General features: G+C 41.0%; 1 long non-coding RNA gene across 1 annotated transcript in view; it reads left to right on the top strand.

Annotated features, from left to right (window-relative positions):
- The first annotated feature begins 336 nt into the window (after window positions 1-336).
- LOC115477968 overlaps window positions 337-12,450 on the top strand; it is a 31,527-nt gene continuing 19,413 nt past the window's right edge. Inside the window, exon 1 of the long non-coding RNA XR_003943407.1 lies at window positions 337-432. This is a non-coding gene — a long non-coding RNA (uncharacterized LOC115477968). The remainder of the gene's footprint in view (window positions 433-12,450) is intronic.

Genomic DNA, 12,450 nt, shown 5'->3' with positions numbered 1-12,450 from the left:
TTTTTAAAAAATCTATATCTATACCTAATCGCTCTCTCTCTCTCTCTCTCTCTCTCTCTCTCTCTCTATATATATATATATATATTGTAACCGGACAAGATAAGCAAAACAGTAGGAGATCTGACTCCTTTTCTTCAGCCCAGGTACAGAACCCCAAGGGAGATTGAAAACCTGGAATGGTCCTGGAAGGGAACCCAGCCCAATAGCCACTCCCGGGAAGCAGAGTTAGCCCAGTATCCCTGGCTCAGAACATAATATGGATTCACATCGAGGCTGGGAGGAGGAGGGGCCCACATGGGCTGACAAGAAGAACGATGAGACAGGAGAGGAGGAAGCCAAGATGGACTGGTTGGGAGAGCTCCAGACTTCCTCAGAGTTACCCTTTCCTGGAAGAAGAAATGAAAGTTGCTGCAGAATGAATTAAACAAGCAGGTCAGTGCTCAACTGCCTGGCAGCTAATGTTAAATCATACCGTCCCAGTGGTTGGTACTGGGAGTTTGCCAGTTGTTGGTATGAGGGTGGAGGGACAGGGCTCAGCCACAGTGACACTGGGTCTGTCTGAAAGTGTATGAGAGTCACCAAGTAATTTGAAGATTCCAAGTGAACTTTAAACTGGCAGTTTTTGTCTCTGTGGTTTTTTGTTGTTTTTGTTTGTTTGTTTGTTTGTTTTGTTTTTTGCTTCATCTCCTGTGCCTGACAGAGCTGTGCTTTTGGGAGGGAGAAAGCCTAAACTCCTCCTGAGTTTCCTGCTCTGCTGAATGGTGAGGATTGGAACTGATTACTGATAGAACTTTACCTGACAGGGGGAGGGTGAAGTTCACTCTTCCCCACTTCTTTTGAGGGTTTTGTGAACTGTACAATGGGCAAGCGCTGTGGATTACAAAAGGAACTGCTTATACCAAGAGCTAATGGTGAGGGTTGTCTGCTTTAAGGACATCACAGCCAGGTGGGTGGATCTGTGATTAACGCTGGCTTTAGTTGAACTTTACTTTGATTTTTTTTTCTGTTTGCTTGGGGAAATACTCTGATAAGAAGCCAAGGAATCCCAGACTGGTGCGGCCAACGAAAGGAAGCCCATTCAGTTCCTATGGGCTTCCTCTGATTTGCCGCATGGGAATCGCTAGCACGGCTTTGTAAAAGACGCCCTGTATGCCCTGCTACATTCCTAACATCATCTAGTCTTAAAGCACTCTTCCAAATAATTCCCAGGTAATTATATGATCTGCCACTTTCACAACATCATTTAACAGCACCTACAACATCATCAAAAAAGAAATCCTGAAATATACCTGCCAATTATCTTCTTACCCTACAAGGATTATAACAGAAGAAAATTACATCATTCTTCTCCATTCTTTTCTCTTTGTTGAGACAATTGTTTATCCAAGAATAATTTCACAACTGCATAATTAAAAACATTTATGTTACAGTATCAGTAACAGCCCCAGGGCTACAACAATTTTCTCAGATTATCCATTGTAACCTTATGCCTATGATTCATTTAATACATTTTGCAAATCCTTCTGGCTCTTGAGACTAGAAATTTTATCTCTATCTTTTATTTGGTCTCAAAAATCTGAGAAAATGTAGCCACAATTCTGTCACTAGGATCACCCTTCAAGCCCTCTTCAACAAATTCAGAAAGACCTAAAATTCTTACGTTCTTGGACGTGATCCAATTGCACAGTGTTTTAGTTTGATTGAACAAAATTTTATTTCTTTAATCACAGCATCAATAAAGTTTTTTGTTGTTATTAAATGATCTTCAAATCTCTTCTTTATGTTTCAGTTTAAGCAACAGTTTCAGAACCAAGGGGGATGGATTAGGTACTTGGATTAGGTATTAACTCGTGTTTATAGCCAAAAGCAATATACCCTAAGTACAAAGGCCCTGGGGGCATTTCCAGAATTAGTTTCCACACAGACCTGGTGCCTGATGTGTCTTACTTTCAGATGCTATGAGAATAAAGGGTGGGGACAAGGGAATCTGCTCTAGCACTGAGATGATCAAAAGCCCCGCACTGTTCCAAACAGCACTCTAAAATAGCGCTGGAACAGCCCGGGGCTTTACCGCACCGATGATCAAAGATAATTGCATGCAAATTTAAGCACTCAATTATCTCTGATCATGGGGTAGAAGTGCGGGAGAATTGTGCCTGAGCATGCGCTCAGCACAATCCTCCCGCACTTGTTTGACAGGTCTGGGCTGTCAAAAGCCCAAACCTGTCAAACACAGGGGCTAGAGGTTCATGGGACCACCAGGCTTCAACTACCCCTGCCCCTGCCCCGACAACCCCCCCCCCCCCAGGTTCAAATGCATGCTGGACAGGGCTCACCATTCCTCCCCAATGATCTGCAAACCCTAATGCCAGCTCGGAGCTGGTGTAGGGTTTGCCGCAGCCAGTGACCCAATCTTTGGCGCGCTGGTCGCTGATCATTGGGGATGAATATGTTTAGCCCTGTTTAGCATGCATTTGCATGCTAGTTGCGTTCAGAGCCCTCGAGCACATTGTTTCACGCACTCTAGGGCTCTGATCATGGGGCAGCGGCAAACGCCGGTGCTAGTATGGCACTAACAGCCTCTAGCACTGGTGTTTGCTTCTAACCATCCCCTAGCAATTCCCCCTGCCACACTGGAAACCTCCAGGCATTGAACCACCCCCATGCCCCCACTTTCTCAAAGCACCCCTCCCATAAAGTCTACCTTTGTAAAATCCCTAGTCCCTAGTGGTCTAGGCAAGACTGATCCCTAGCTGCACCTACCTTGCCGGTGCTGTCATTCAAAATTGCATCAGTAACCCCTAGTGGTAGTCTTGTGGTACTACTGCAAGGGATCATCTTTCCATATAAGTATAAATATACGATTAAAGCCCACCTTTTACTGCATCTCGATAATTACCCCCTAAATTGCATAAAATGGGAACAGCACTAAAAAATGCACATTAAAGTACTCTAGCACATTCTAACAGTATAGCACACTTTAATAAATCTAGCTGCAAATGACCAAAGTTATCTTTTTTGGGATAAATTCTATATAAGGTGTCTTAAATGTAGGTGCATTGTAAAAACACTCATAGCGCTATTCTATAAACCGTGTCTACAGTAAGATGTGCTTTATAGAATGGAACATAGGCTGGGGGAGCATGCGTACATTTATGTGCCACAATTCATGCCACTGAGAACCTGGTGTACATGTCAGTGCCTAAAAGTACGTGCATTCCTCTGAATTCTATAAAAACATGCATAATTGTGATTGACACCCCCAATATGCCTACACTCCTTCCATTGCCATGCCCCCTTTTCAGCTATGCGTGTTGGAGTTTACGCATCTTTTTTTAAAAATACGCCTAAAAGAAGCACGCCTAAATTAAAATTATTGCCAATTAGTGATAATTGTTTTTTATTGGCCAATTATCATGACTAATTGGCTCATTGCTCAATCGAGTAGCGCACATTAATTGAGGTGTGCACAATTATGTGCTACTCATCACACCTTATATAGGGGTCTATGTTTCAATATACTTTAAAATTGAAAAGCAGCAACAAGAAACAAATACACATATTTGATGTGACATATCAAGTTGTGTATAACAGAATGACAATGTTACAGTTTTATATTTTAGAAGAACCCAAAATGTAGCAAATACCCACCCTCCGCTTCCTCTAGCATCTCCCCTTCCCACGCACCCTGCGATTATGAGCTAAATAGAAATCCAGAGACTGAACTCTTATACCTCCGGATCTCTCACTTCTCCTTTCAATTATAAATGTAAAGAATTTAAAATAAAACTTGCTTTAGGAGTCAAAATTTGAATATAAGTTTCCCAAATAGATAAGAACAACTTTCTGCATTTAAAAGTAAGGTTTTTCCCTCTTAGTCCCAACAGCAACAGATTATGAAATTGTATTCGCCATTGCCAAAAAGAAAGAGGTTCAGCTTGAATCCATTTTTGCATAATACATTTTTCCCCACAATGTAGGCTTTCCTGACAAATATACTTGTACCCTTAACATCTCATATTTGTCAAGCATAACTCCCAAAAGAGAAAGAGGTATATTTTGACCAATAATATCCCTAAAAAGTTTAAGAAACTGTTCCAAAATCTTTGTGTAGGGGAAGAATTTCCAAGAGTACGAAAGGAGTGTGGTAGCCGTGTTAGTCCACTCTTAAGGTTATCAATAGAAATCAAACAAAATAAAACATGGAAAAGAAAATAAGATGATACCTTTTTTATTGGACATAACTTAATACATTTCTTGATTAGCTTTCGAAGGTTGCCCTTCTTCATCAGATCGGAAATTTGCTTATTTCCGATCTGACGAAGAAGGGCAACCTTCGAAAGCTAATCAAGAAATGTATTAAGTTATGTCCAATAAAAAAGGTATCATCTTATTTTCTTTTCCATGTTTTATTTTGTTTGATTTCTATTGATAACCTTAAGAGTACGAAGAAAGGACACATCTGGTTGTTGAAATTAAGACAGGCACTAGAATTCAGAACACCCAAATGCCATGCTTGTTTTTGAGTAGCATAACCTTGAAGTAGAATTTGAAACTGATATTCACACGTCAGCAGCATGTATCAAAGCTGGTATACCTGCTATTATATGTTTAAAATCAATAGTCAGTTGGGCGCCCAAATCTTTCTCCCATCTTCTTACTAAATCAGAATGATCAACCCCCTCAATTTTTGAGTCAACCATATATGTAATTCAGAAATGGAAAGTCTGTCATTACAGGGAGATTTTAGCTATGCTTGTAAGAATTTACCATAGTGTGATTTTAGTCCTTCACAGGGCAGGGAATTAACGTGATGTTTTAATTGGCAGTATGCTAAAAAAAATCTGAAGGTCTATTAAAATTGGTCTTTAAAACGTCAGAAAATGGCACTATATTCCATTGTTCTGTTAAGATATGCTCCAAGTGAGGGATACCCTCTTTCTCCCATCTAAGAAACACCTTTGTGTCCATACCCAAAGAGAAATCAATGTCACTACAAGGGGAATTCTGTCGTTGGCTTTTTTTTCTTTGTACTGTAGCAGATTTTCCCTGGGTGTTTTGAGGGAGGAGGCAATATTCTTGGAGATTATTTTGTGACATACAACCTAGAGCTGGAGAAACTGAGGAAAATCATAAGAGATCTACAGCCACTACTTCAGGAAGATGAATTACTGAAAGAGATATTCCCATCCCCACCAGTGCTGGCCTTCCGACAGCCACCAAATTTAAAACACAAGCTGATCAGAAGTAAACTTCCAACACATATGGAAAAAGAAAAGGGCACGTTCCCGTGTAACACAGCCAGCTGCAAACTATGCCAAAACATTTCACAAGACCCCACAGTCATTCACAAAGGAAAAATATTCAACATAAAGGACTATTTTACATGCTCATCTTCCAATGTGGTATATATCATTCAGTGTAAGAAATGTAACGAAGGATGCTATATTGGAGAAACAGGCCAGATGCTTAAGACAAGATTCAATCTACACAGACATCACATGAAAATAGCCGGTGCCAGTCAAGCCCCCTCCCCTGTGGGCCAACACTTCACAAGACCAGAACACTGCACCAGTGACTTCACAGTAAGAATACTGAAAGGTAATTTTAAAACAATACAGGAACTTAAGACCTTTGAAATAAGAATGACTGAATATTTTGACACTCAACAAACAGGACTTAATAAGGATCTGGGTTTTCTAACTCATTATAAAATATAAAGCTGTATTTCTCTGTTTATTTCTCTGTTTATTACCCTCCTCTCACCTACCAACACCCATTCTGTTAGAATATCAATGAAATGCTTTGATGTCCCCATGCATACCCCCACCCTCCCACTCTGTCAGACAGTCAAAGTAATGCTTTGATGTTTCTCTCATATATACTATCTGCTACCTCATTTGCTTATTTCCGATCTGAGGAAGAAGGGCAACCTTCGAAAGCTAATCAAGAAATGTATTATGTCCAATAAAAAAGATATCATCTTATTTTCTTTTCCATGCTTTATTTTGTTTGATTTCTATTGATAACCTTTAAGAGTGGACTAACACGGCTACCACACCTCTCTAATTATTTTTTCATGAATGTATTATGGTATGATTTCACCTCGCATGACCACCTTAGCTGTCTCCCAATATAAAATAGAGTCATTAATATGGACTTCATTAAAATACTTGTAGTCTAACCACTTCTGCTTCAAAAAAATATAAACCTGAGGGTCTGTATAGAGCTTTGGAGAGAACCTCCAACAATAGGGACATCTCTGTTGTACGATATCCAGTTCTAAACATATCATAGTATGGTTGGATATTTCACAAGGCCCTATTTCTGCCACATTAACCAGGGCCCATAAATCTCTAGAGAGTAAAAGATAATCAATCTGTGATTGTGTACCATGGGAACAAGACAAATGAGTAAAATCTTGCTCCCCTGTGTGAAGAACCCTCCAGCTATCCAGCAGATCCAACATCTCACATAATATAGGGACTCCTTTTGTTTTGTTGATCTTGTCATTAGGGTAAGCATTATATTTGTCTTAGTCAGATCACAGATCCCATTGAAGTCACCTCCCAGTATAAGCAGCGGGCCCTCAAACTCCTCAAGAGACTGTAAATTCTGGGAATTTTTCTTTTTTTTTGTCATATGAATTAGGGCTAGAAGCTAGTGTTTAATGGTAATTTGTAGGATAATGTATCTGCCCTTGTAATTAGTCATAGATATACCTTTCATATCCAAATCATAACCCCTGCTTTTTTCCCAACAGCTGGGGCACTATAACCTTCCCCTACCCACCATTTAACCAGCTTTGAGTGCTCAAAAGAGGTCAGATGAGTTTCTTGTAACAAAATTATAGAAGCTTGATACCTGTGAAGAACAGCCAAAATCTTGTGTCTCATTATTGGTGATGAAATGCCACCCACATTCCAGGAAATAATTTTGAAATCTTTATATGACACCTTCTATTTTTTGTTACCAACAGAAATGATCCCAATTGTAACAGTAGGGAGAATGTCCCAGGTACCATCCTCCCCACTTTGGCACAAGGTATATGCTCTGAGAGAAAAACAAACATTGAACGAGAGAGAAAACCAACCCCCCCCCCCCCACACACACACACACACACAAAGACCCACCCACCCTTTCAAAGCCATCCCTAAACATAATCTCAAAATCCAAACTGTCAATCTCCTGTCCCAACCCTTCCTTTAATTATCACCCAAGACCTCTCAACCGCAAAACCTTGAAGTTCTACACCAAGGACCGGCATGTATAGATGCTGAATCCTCTCTTCCATCATGGCATAAATGTGGAAAAATAGTCAACACCCTATAGAAAAGTGAACTGAATAGCCAAATATGTAATGCAACTTTAAACTGTCCAAAGCTGAAAATTTGTATAAGCCCATTACCCAATGCACCAGCACAGAACCATCAAATAGTCAATGAAAAAGAAAAAAAAAGGTAATTAACCAGCTTATAATTGAAAAAGAAAAACGCCTATATTGCGACCCAAATCGGGAGATAGACGTTTATCTCACAAAAACGAATAAAGCGGTATAATCGAAAGCCGAATTTGGACGTTTTCAACTGCACTCCGTCGCGGATGCGGACAAAGTTGATGGGGGCGTGTCAAAGGCGTGGTGAAGGCGGAACTGGAGCGTGGTTATCGGGCGATCAGAGATGGGCGCCTTTCGCCGATAATGGAAGAAAAATATGCGTTTTTAGCGAGAATTTAGGGCACTTTTCCTGGACCCTGTTTTTCCACGAATAAGGCCCCAAAAAGTGCCCTAAATGACCAGATGACCACTGGAGAGAATCGGGGATGACCTCCCCTGACTCCCCCAGTGGTCACAAACCCCCTCCCACCACAAAATATGCCGTTTCACAACTTTTTATTTTCACCCTCAAATGTCACACCCACCTCCCTGGCAGCAGTATGCAGGTCACTGGAGCAGTTATTAGGGGGTGCAGTGGACTTCAGGCAGGTGGACCCAGGCCCATCCCCCCCCCACGTGTTACACTTGTGCTGGTAAATGGGAGCCCTCCAAACCGCCCCCCCAAACCCACTGTACCCACATGTAGGTGCCCCCCTTCACCCCTTAGGGCTATAGTAATGGTGTAGACTTGTGGGCGGTGGGTTTTGAGGGGGATTTGGGGGGCTCAACACCCAAGGGAAGGGTGCTATGCACCTGGGAGCTCTTTTACCTTTTTTTTGTTTTTGTAAAAGTGCCCCCTAGGGTGCCCGGTTGGTGTCCTGGCATGTGAGGGGGACCAGTGCACTACGACTCCTGGCCCCTCCCACGAACAAATGCCTTGGATTTATTCGTTTTTGAGCTGGGCGCTTTCATTTTCCATTATCGCTGAAAAACAAAAACGCCCAGCTCACAAATTGTCGAATAAAACATGGACGTCTATTTTTTTTCAAAAATACGGTTCGGTCCGCCCCTTCACGGACCCGTTCTCGGAGATAAACGCCCATGGAGATAGACGATTTTGTTCAATTATGCCCCTCTATATGTACGTTGAGTCCAGAGATTAATAAGATGCTATAACAGTAACACATGATTGTTACCAGATGTTCAAAGTCACCTCTGGAATGGTCACTACAAGGGCAAAAATGGTTATTGTAGTGCACAAATAATCCACATATTAGCAGAAGGGTTGGTCACAGATATTACAAAAATCCACATCTGGAATAGTCGCCACAAATTATATATATATATATATATATATATATATATATATATATACACACACACACACATACATGCATACATACATACATACATAGAGAGAGAGAGAGAGAGAGAGAGAGAGAGAGAGAGAGAGAAAGAGCCCTGCCAAGCTAGTCAGGAAAATCTTAGCATCAGTCACAGTATCATAGTATGTAGTTTGGCCATTATGCAACACTCCGAGCTTTGCAGAGTATGACAAGGTGAATTTAATTTGCTTACCATGCAGTGCTGTGCACATCAGCACAAAAGTCTTGCTTTGTGCCTGAACAAGCACAAAATAATCTGGAAAACATAAAATTTTCCTGTTATTGTAACAAAGCGTTTTCCTAAGCACTTGCAAGGTAACAACCCTCTTCACCTCTTCTATGGAGAGAAGGATGGATGCAGACGTACACTGGCGTCCCTGAAGAAGAGCTTTGTCTTGAAACAGAAATTTCTGTAGGACGTACTGAACCCCTCAGTGAACAAGCAGTGTAAATTACAGCTCAGATAAGTTGGCTCCTGCGGGGTACCTTCATTCCAGTGTTTTGTTGGGAGTTAAATTGGGTCTTGTTAATAGCCAAGACTGGGCTCTGTTATAGTGATATTTTGCTTTTCCTCCAGGTGAACATTGGGGACACAGAATGCTTGGGGAGAACTTATATATGTTAAAGATTGATATTTGATTTTTTTCACTATTTGGGTTAAAGTATTCACTTTATATACAAAAATTTGGAGGTTTGTTTTTGGGAGGATATTACATGATGTATAGAGCTGTTCAGGTGAGCCGCTTTCTAGCGGTGTGACTCACTGATACGTTGCTTGGCTGTATTTACAGCCTATGCTGAATCCTCCTTCAACCCCCAATAATAAGGAAACACGTATAAATTAAATTTAAGTGAAACATGCCTTTTCAAAGGCTCTCCCCAGACATCTTATTTATTTTATTTATTTATTTATTTATTGCATTTGTATCCCACATTTTCCCACCTCTTTGCAGGCTCAATGTGGCTTACAATACATCGTGAGTAATGGAAGTATATTAGGAAAATAGATAGTGTTACAGCAGGATTTTTGGTAACATGATAGTGATAAGACATGGTAGTAGTATAGCAACAGATATTGATAACAGTTCAGAATTTATATAGGGGAGTTTTGTATATTCACATTGGTTGATTTTTGTGATATGCCATGTTAAGAGATGGGTCTTCAGTAGTTTGCGGAAGTCCGTTATTTCATAGATCGTTTTTTAAGTTGTGTGGCAATGCGTTCCATACCTGTGAGCTCAAGTAGGTAAAGTTTGACGCATGCATTAGTTTGTATTTTAGACCTTTGCAGTTAGGGAAGTGCAGGTTAAGGAATGTGCGGGATGATCTTTTGGCATTCCTAGGTGGCAGGTCTATCAGGTCTGACATGTAGGCTGAAGCATCTCCGTGAATGATTTTGTGGACCAAGGAGCATATTTTGAATGTGATTCACTCTTTAAGTGGGAGCCAGTGTAATTTCTCTCGTAAGGGTTTAGCACTTTCGTATTTTATTTTACCAAATATGAGTCTGGCTGCAGTGTTCTGGACTGTTTGAAGTTTCTTGATTATTTGTTCTTTGCAGCCGGCGTAGAGTGCGTTGCAGTAGTCTAGATGTCTGAGCACCATAGATTGTATCAGGTTGCAAAAAACTGACCTTGGGAAGAAAGATCTTACTCTTTTTAATTTCCACATAGAGTGGAACATGTTCTTGGTTGTGTTTTTCGCGTGGTTCTCGAGTGTTAGGTGTCGATCGATGGTAACTCCAAGAATTTTAGGGTGTCTGAAATTGGAAGATTCAAATTTGGTGTGTTGATGGCGGGTAAATTTGTTCTTGTTGTGTTGAGAGGTGAGTATTAGGCATTGGGTTTATTTGCGTTAAGTTTCAGCCGAAATGCATCTGCCCATGAATGCATGATCTGGAGACTTTGGTTGATATTGTAGGAGATTTCCTTTAGATCGTGTTTGAATGGGATGTAGACTGTTACTTCGTCTGCGTATATGTATGGGTTGAGGTTTTGGTTTGATAGTAGTTTGGCTAAGGGTATCATCATTAAGTAGAATAGAGTCGGCGAGAGAGGGGATCCCTGTGGGACTCCACATTCAGGTATCCATGCGGCTCAAGTAGATGAGTTGGATGTCACTTGGTATGATCGTGTGGTTATGAATCCCTTGAACCAATTGAGAACGTTACCTCCTATTCCGAAGTATTCAAGGATATGTAGAAGTATTCCGTGATCAACCATGTCGAAAGCGCTTGACATGTCGAATTGTAGAAGTAGTATATTCTCTCCAGTTTCAATTGTTTGTTTAAATTTAGTCTTGAGAGTAACTAGTACTGTTTCAGTGCTGTAGTTAGACCGGAATCCTGACTGGGAATTGTGGAGTATTGAGAACTTGTTTAGATAGTCTGTAAGTTGTTTGGTCACTAACCCTTCCATTAGTTTGGTTAATAGGGGACTGGATGCTACTGGCCTGTAGTTGGTTAGTTCACTAGCGCTTTTTCACCAGTATACTTAGGGATTGACTATACATTATTAGTCTTCATTTTTTGTCTCTTCCTTGGGGATTATTTGACAAGTGTTTAAAAATCTATTTAAGCAGAGATATACAGTTGCTAAATGGAAACTTACCTTGTTAAGCAACCCTTTTACAAAGCAGCACTGAAAAGTAGCCTTTTCGCGCCCTTATCTGGGTCTTTCCAGCATGCTAAGGCCATTTTTAATGCAGCAGTAAAATGGCCAATTAGCGCACGGCCATTAAAAAAAGATTAGTGCATGAGCCATTACCACCACTTATTTTGTAAACAATAAGAGCTCATGCAGTAATCACATACTAACCAGATAGCGCACGGCAATGTATCTGCGCTGATTACCACAGACATGCTCACTCTCCACCCCTAGACATGCCCCCTCCGCGGGGAAACTAAAAATGATATTTTACCATGTGGTGTGCACACGCTAACCTGGAACTTAGCGCAGATGCCTGAGCATTCCACGCAGTAAGTCCTTTTAAGCTGTGTGCTTACCTCAGCTTGGTAAAAGGACCCCTAAGTAAGTTGAATAGATATCTTATCCATTTAACTTCATCCATGGAATTTCAAGGGTATCACTTCGACAAACAGTGCTGCTGAAATCCACATAAAGATCAATGAATAAGATATTCATTTAATTTTTTGTGGTCAGCCCGCTGTTGTAAATTAAGCTCAATTTGCGCACAGACAGGCAGACAAAGCAAACAATTTCATTTCAAGAATATGGGGCTCATTTTCAAAGCACTTAGACTTACAGAGTTCCATAGAGGGGCATAATCGAATGGGGACGACCATCTCTAAGGGCGTCCATCTCTAACGACGTTCCGGCAAAGGGGCAGGGAAACCTTGTCTCTTAGATTGTAAACTCTTTGAGCAGGGACCGTCCCTCTATGTTAAATTGTACAGCACTGCGTAACCCTAGTAGCGCTTTAGAAATGTTAAGTAGTAGTAGTAGTAGTATCGAAACAAGAAGGATGTCCATCTTTCGTTTTGATAATATGGTCGGGGACGCCCCAAATCTCAACATTTAGGTCGACCTTAGAGATGGTCGTCACCGGTTTTCGGCCATAATGGAAACAGAGGAGGCCCATCTCAAAAACAACCAAATCCAAGCCCTTTGGTCATGGGAGGAGCCAGCATTTGTAGTGCACTGGTCCTCCTCACATGCCAGGACACCAACT

The sequence above is a fragment of the Microcaecilia unicolor genome, chromosome 9, assembly GCF_901765095.1.
Source record: "Microcaecilia unicolor chromosome 9, aMicUni1.1, whole genome shotgun sequence".
Lineage (NCBI taxonomy): Eukaryota > Metazoa > Chordata > Amphibia > Gymnophiona > Siphonopidae > Microcaecilia > Microcaecilia unicolor.
Note: the sequence above shows the minus strand (reverse complement) of the source record. Positions and strands in the feature narration are given on the sequence as shown.